The sequence below is a fragment of the Acinonyx jubatus genome, chromosome A2, assembly GCF_027475565.1.
Source record: "Acinonyx jubatus isolate Ajub_Pintada_27869175 chromosome A2, VMU_Ajub_asm_v1.0, whole genome shotgun sequence".
In the NCBI taxonomy this organism is placed as follows: domain Eukaryota; kingdom Metazoa; phylum Chordata; class Mammalia; order Carnivora; family Felidae; genus Acinonyx; species Acinonyx jubatus.
This window is the reverse complement of record NC_069383.1, coordinates 105,796,895-105,804,309: the sequence shown is the minus strand read 5'-3', so window position 1 is coordinate 105,804,309 and position 7,415 is coordinate 105,796,895. Positions and strand designations below refer to the sequence as shown.

Genomic DNA, 7,415 nt, shown 5'->3' with positions numbered 1-7,415 from the left:
TGCTTTTCTTTGCTTAATATCTCCAGGTATATGCATATCTTTATCTTTTTCCATTCTTTTACTTTCAACCTGCCTATAAGTTATTTTTTAAGTGAGAGTCTGGTAGACAGCATGTAATATTTATCCATTCTTCCAATCTTTATCTTTTAATTGGTATATTCAGACCATTTACATTTAGTGTAATTGTTACTATGTCAGAGCTTAAGTATGCCATGTTATTTTTAATTTCTGTTTGTTCTTCCTGTTTTTAATTTCTATCCTTTTTTTCTTGCCTTTCTGTGAACTACCATGTTTTTTATAATTCCATTTTTATTTATCTGTGGTGTTTTTGACCACTGGTATTTGTCTATGGTATAGCTTCTTAGTGGTTGCTGTAGGTATGACATAATGTGTATGTTACTTGTCACAGTCTATTGGAGTCATCATTTTAACAGTTCAAGTAAAGTGCAGAAAATGTATTTCCCGGGGTGCCTGGGTGGCTAGTCAGTTGAGCGTCCGACTTCAGCTCAGGTCATGATCTCACAGTTTGTGGGTTCGAGCCCCACGTCGAGCTCTGTGCTGACGGCTCAGAGCCTGGAGCCTGCTTTGGATTCTGTCTTCCTCTCTCTCTCTCTCTGTCCCTCCCCCACTTGTGCTCTCTCTCTCTCTCAAAAATAAATTAAAATGGTTAAAAAAATTTTTTTAGAAAATGTAGTTCCCTGTACATCCCTTTACCCTTTCCACTTAAAATATAACCGCCCTAAATATTTCCTTTGTGTACATTTAGAACCACATCAGACAGTGTTATAAGTTCTGCTTCAACCACCAAACACAATTTAGGAGACCCAGTTCTATTTTACTTAAAAACATGGTTTGCTCTCTGTGTTTTTTCCTTTCTGATGGTCAGACGTGCTTTCTTTTATCATTTCCCTTCTGTTTAGAGAACGTGTTTCAGCTATTCTTTTAGGGTAGGTCTGCCTCTGACAAATCTCTTACTTTCCCTACATCTGAGAATGTATTGGCTGCCTCTTCATTCCTTGAGGATATTTTTGCTGCTTTTGCAGTTCTTTTCTTTTAGTGTTTGGAAATGTGTCACTTCCTTCTGGCTTCCCTGGTTTCCAATGAGAAATCCTGTCACATTAATTGTCCTGCTGCATGGAACAGTGTTTCTCAGTCTTTAGTTTTTAGAAGTTTGCTTATGATATGTCTCAGCATAGGTCTCTTTGGGTTTATCCACTCTAGGACTTGCTCACCTTCTTGAAGCTGTATGTGTTTGCCTTTCGTCATATTTGGAGTGTTTTCAGACACTATTTCTTTAGGTGCTCTTCCAGCTGCCCTCTTTCTCCTCTCCTTCCAGGACGCTGATAAAAACAAACGTTAGATCCTTTGTTCTTGTCCCACAAGTCCCTGAGCTTGGTTTTGTTTCGTTTTTCTAGTCAGTTTCTCTCTGTTGTTCAGACTGGGTTCATTTCTGTTGTTCTTCCTTCCAGCTGTGCCATCCTCTGCCCTCTCCATTCTGCCGGCAAGCCCACCCATTGAGTTTTTAAATTTCAGTTATGGTGTTTGTACTTGTAAATTTTCCACTTGGCTCTTCTTCATACTTTCTATTTATTGAGGCTGTTTCTTAAATTTGTTCTAAGAGTGTTCATAAGTGCGTGTTGAAGCATGTTCACGACAGCGGCTTTAAAATCTCTGTCAGATAATTCTAACATTTCTTTCACTTTGGCATTAGCATCTATTGTCTTCTTAAATATGAAGTTCATGAGACCGAGCCCCACATCAGGCTCTCTATCAGTGCAGAGCCCACTTTAGATCCTCTGCTCCCCTCTCTCTCTGCCCCTCCCCTGCTCACGGTCTCCCTCTCTCTCTCTCTCAAAAGTAAATAAACACCAGGGCGCCTGGGTGGCTCAGTTGGTTAAGCATCGAACTTCAGCTCAGGTCATGTCATGATCTCATGGTTTGTGAGTTCCAGCTCTGCATCGAGCTGACAGTGTGGATCCTGCTTGAGATTCTCTCTGTCTCCCTCTCTCTCTGCCCCCCGCCCCCGCCCTGCTCATTCTCTAAATAAATAAATAAATATTTTTAATTTTTTTAATGTTTTTTTAATTTATTTTTGAGACAGAGAGAGACAGAGCATGAGCAGGGGAGGGGCAGAGAGAGGGAGACACAGAATCCGAAGCAGGCTCCAGGCTCCAAGCTGTCAGCACAGAGCCCGACATGGGGCTTGAACTCACAGACCGTAAGATCATGACCTGAGCCGAAGTCGGACGCTTAACCGACTGAGCCACCCAGGTGCCCCAGTAAGTGAATATTTTTTAAAAAAAGAGACATAAATGTAAGAGCTAAAGTTATCAACTGTTAGAAGAAAACGTTAGTATAAACCTTTGTGACCCTGAATTAGGCAATGGGTTTTTTATACATGATACAAAAAGCATAAATAACAAATATATATTAGACATCATTTTAAAAATTGTAAGTCAATAGACACCATCAAGAAAGTAAAAAGGCAACTCAGAGTGAAAGAAAATATTTACACATCATCTATCTGATAAAGGACTTGTGTCTAGAATATATAAAGTATTCCTACAACTCGATAAGGCAACTAATTAAAGTATAGAAATAGGTAATGGGCACATTAAAGATGTTCAACATCATTAGTCATCAGGGAAACGCAAGTCAAAACCACAATAGGGGGCGCCTGGCTGGCACCGTTGGAAGAGCTTGTGACTCTTGGTCTCAGGGGTCATGAGTTTGAGCCCCATATTGGGCATAGAGGTTATTTAAAACACACACACACACACACACAATGAGGGGCGCCTGGGTGGCTCAGTCGGTTGAGCGTCCAGCTTCAGCTTAGTTCATGAGCTCATGGTCTGAGTTTGAGCCCTGCGTCGGGCTCTGTGCTGACAGCTCAGAGCCTGGAGCCTGTTTCAGAATCTGTGTCTCCCTCTCTCTCTGTTCCTCCCCCACTCGTGCTCTCGCTCTCTCTCTCTCTCTCTCTCTCAAAAATAAATAAAACATTTAAAAAAATTACAAAGAAAAAAAAACACAATGAGATGCCACTTCACATTCACTAGTATGACTATAGTGAGTAAGACACAGGATGTGGAAAAACTGGACCCCTCGTGCACTGGTGGGAACGTAAGATACTGTGGAAGACAATCCAGTGGCGCCTCATGTGCTAAACCTAGAGTTCTCGTATGACCCACAACATGTCCACACAGAAACATGTATATGCATTACTCATAATAGCCAAAAGGCAGAAACAATCCAAATGCCCCTTAACTGATGGGTACAAAGGCCTGTCCATCCACGTGACAAGCAGTCCTCGGCCTCAAACAGGAGTGCGGTCTTGCAATAGCGCGGCCGAACCCAGGAACAGTAAGTGAGGCGGCCAGATAGGAAAGACCGCGTGCCATGTGATACCGTAGGTAGGAAATGTCCAGAGAAGTCAAATTCAAGGGGACAGAAAGTAGACGGCTGGTTGCCAGGGGCTGGGGGAGGCTTGGGGAGTGAGCGCCCGGGAGCGGGATTTCTCCCCGGAGGATGCAGATGTCCTCAACTTGTGCCTATGGCGGCACTATTCCGAATACACATAGTGCCACCAAATTGTATACTTCAAGCGGCTGAACAGTATCTCCACTAAAATGATGTTGAGAACTGGGGTTTGGACGGTGGTGGCTGTGGGGGAGGACCTGCCAGAGGAGTGGGATCAGTGGGCCTGGGGCAGGATCCGGAGTACCACCTGTGCACATGCTGAGGCCGGAATCAAAAAGAGACAGACGAGGGTGGCAGGAGATTCGTGAAAGACAAAGCTCCAGGGCCACACGTGTCACCGCAGAGGGCAGCCCTGAGGACTGAGCCCAGGCTGGCCACTGCCCGGGGACGGTGGGGGACAGCAAGTCTGGAGAAAGTGGGGTGGCTGCAGGGAGACAGGTCCCCGAGGGCTGGCAGTCCCCGGTTTTTGGTGGGAGGTGCTGAGGGACCTGATGAAGGGGAGGAGACAGAGGAAGCGGGCCCCGCAGACACCCTAACAGAGGACCACAAACCAGGGGCCCCAAATCACAGCAGTTCATTCTCCCCAGTCTGGAGGCCGAAGTCTGAAATCAGAGTGTGTGGGGCCACACTCCCTCTGGGGCTCTGGGGTAGCACCCTTCCGGGCACCTCCAACTTCCTTGGCTGCTGGCCGCATACCTCCCGTCTCTGCCCATGGCTGCATCGCCGTTTGTGGGTCTGTCTCTAAAGTCGCCTTGTTTCTCCCTGACCGTCTCAGGACCACCTGGCTAATCCTTTCCCAGTCCTTGGTCACACCTCTTGTCCTAGGAAGTGATGTCCACAAACTCTGGGGACGAGGACATGGACATGTCTTTGGGGACCACTAATCTGCCCACTGCAAGCAGCAACCTCCAGGGAAGAGAGGACTGGGTCAGTAGCAGGTGCAGCTGGACAGGGACGCGGGTTGTGTCCCCTGTTAGTTCGATTAGCTCCTGAAATCCCGAGCAGGCCCTCTGGAGAGCGTGCAGGAAGCTGGGGACAGTGGTCTATGTCTGGCAGAGCTGGGTGAATTGACCAAGAACAGGTACACTGTAGACAATGGTGGGGAAGGAAAACAGAGGCAGAGGGGGCGGGTGCCAGGCTGCATGTGCGAATGGAGACAGGTTTGAAGAGCCCAGGAGCAGACGCTTCGGGAGGATGTGGATGCCACCAGAGGTGCTACCTTGGTGGGGGTGCGTCCTGTGTCACAGGCTCTTGGGGGACACAGTGTGGACACTGCCCTTCTCTCCGCTGCCCACCCGCCCCCACTGAGGCTCAGGGCTGGAGTGTTGCCCTGTGGGCGTGGGAGCCTCCTTGGCTGGCAGAGACAGGGACGCAGCTGACTTTTGTCCTCACCTTCCAGATGTCCACCCCTTGCCGGACCCCAAGGGTCAGGGGCTTGGGAAGCAAACAGTAACAGTGAGAGTCTTGCTGGTCATGGGTCACACGAGCCCCCAGGAGACCCTGCCTGTGCCAACGGGGCAGCCCCCGCTGAGACACAGGAACGCTGGGGTAGGTAGGTGGAGGTGGAGGCGGGTGACCCCAGGGACCCAGGAGGAGGCGGAGTCAGGCCCAGCTCTGGGTAGGGAACAAGTGCGTGTGGTCTCTGCTGCTGCCCGAGAGAGTTTACACATTGAATACAGGAAGGAGGTACACCAAAAATAATTTTTGTTCGGGGAGACGAAGTTGCAGTAAAATTTATTCTATTTGCTTATTTTTAATTTTTTACATGAATATGTATTACTTTTATGACAAAAAATTTTAAAAACTAATACAATTTGCTAAGCCTCGAGGTGGGGTCTGGGGTGAGGCCAGGGTGCCTCGGGTGGGGCGGGGCCTGAGGCTGGGGTGGAGTCTGGGGTGGGGTGGAGTCGGGATGGGGGCCCAACCCCGAGGCCCGGGGTGAGGCCTGGGTGGGGCGGGGTCTGGGTGGGGTGGAGCAGGGGCGGGGTGGGGTGGAGCAGGGGCGGGGCGGGGTCTGGGGCGGGGACCCTGAGGCCTGGGGTGAGGCTTGGATGGGGTCTGGAGTGAGGTGAGCTCTGGGGTGGGGTAGGGCCTGGGGATTGGGTGGGGTCTGGGTGGGGTGGGGTCTGGGGATGCCTGGGGTGGGGCCTGGGCCGGGTCCGAGGTCAGGCGGGGTCTGGGTGGGGTGGAACGGGGTGTGGGGTGGGCAGGGTCTGGGGATGGGGGCCGGGAGGCCTGGGTGGGGCCTGGGCGGGTTTCCTCGCCAGCACCCCTTGCAAGAAGAAAACAGGACGGTGCCCCGGGAGCAGTCCCTGAGCGCCCACCTGCCGCGTCGCAGTGACCCTGCCGTGCCGGCGCCAGGACCGGTCACCCAGCGCGGCCTGCAGCTCCTCGCCAGCGGCCAAGGACACCCTTGAGAAAAAGTTCGGTCCCCTGTCCCCGTCTCCGAGTCCCTGGGAGACACCGCCGTCCTGCGCCACCGCCCACCTCGGCAGCCCCTGCCGTCACCCCGCGGGTCTGCCGGGACTCCCGGAAGCCGCTGTGCGCGGCCCAGCATGCCCCGAGGCTCTGGGTTCCCTGCCCTGGGCGGAGGCAGCCAGCTACAGCATCGGGGGTTTGAGGAGTGCGCGCACCACTTACAAACACGCCCTCCATCCACTTCCTGCCTGTGTCTCTCCTGCCCCCGCACCCCGCCACGATTCTGCCACGTGCCTCCACTTCCGGCTGCACACCTCTCGGCGGGTCTCACCGGGGCCTCTAGGCCGGCCTCCGGTCCCCAGGTCCCGCCGGGGTCCTCCAGGGCCGTCCGCAGCCAAGCCCCTTCCTTTCCGCCTGTAGCCCGCGCCCAGGGAGCCCCAGCGTCGCCGCATGCCTTCCCCACCCACCCAAGGTCGCGGCGAGGGTCCCGGCCCCGGGGCCTCTGCCGGCCATTTCCCCAGGCCGATTTTCTGGAGTTTTCCGAGTCAGACCAGCGCTGGGGGCTGACCCCCGCGTGGCCTTGTCATGATTAGGTTCAGGTTAAACATTTCTGGTCGCCAGTCACACGGATGTCAGCGGCCCCGCGCCCAGCCTTGCGGACTTGGTCACTCATTTGGTTAAGGGGTGTTTGAGCCACATCTTTATTGCAAAGTACTTTTCTACACCTGGGGAAGATCTTCTGCTCCATGAACGGTTTTAAGAAACTATGCTGTCATCATACACAACTTTGTATCCTGGTTTTTTACTTAGCAGATTGAATTGTGAATGTCTTCTCATACAATTAAACAGCTCCAACAGCTGATTTGGGCGCTCCCTAAATTGCAGCCTGCGGGGGTACTGTACTTAATGAGCATGACTCCGGGCTTACAAATGGACGCTTGGCCACCGCACGTTTACCTGGGCTCGCTTGCTGATGTATTTTCAGCTGAGAACAATGTCTGGCAAGTAGCAGGAGCTCAGTAAAAAGTTTTGAAAGGTCGAACTCAGCTTGAATCCAGTTGTCCAATATTACAGGAATTGCCTGTGTGCAACATCCTGGCGCACAAACCTTCGCATTGATTTTAGGAGGCTCAAACATTTATGAGAAGGGAAACATTTCTGTTGATGGAGTGAAAAATAAGGCTGCAAAGTCACACGTGTGCTCAGATATGTGGAGAACCATCTGAGAGAAAATAGACCAAAAAATCAACAGGGATTAACGCTGAACATTTGGATGGTGAAAGGTTTCGATTTATTATGAAAGTTCCTCTAGGAGCACCTGAGTGGCTCAATTGGTTAAGTGTCTGACTTGGGCTCAGGTCATGATCTCACACTCTGTGAGTTCGAGCCCCGCGTCAGGCTCTGTGCTGACAGCTCAGAGCCTGGAGCCTGCTTCGGATTCTGTCTCCCTCTCTCTCTGCCCCTCCCCCGTTTGTGCTCTGTCTCTCTCTCAAAAATAAATAAACATTAAAAAAAAAGTT

At 51.2% G+C, this 7,415-nt stretch overlaps 1 long non-coding RNA gene across 1 annotated transcript; it reads left to right on the top strand.

Annotated features, from left to right (window-relative positions):
- Window positions 1-5,483: 5,483 nt before the first annotated feature.
- LOC113595568 (uncharacterized) lies at window positions 5,484-7,415 on the top strand. The gene is made up of 2 exons (XR_003416098.2): window positions 5,484-5,545; window positions 5,816-7,415. It is a non-coding gene; the product is annotated as an uncharacterized LOC113595568 (long non-coding RNA).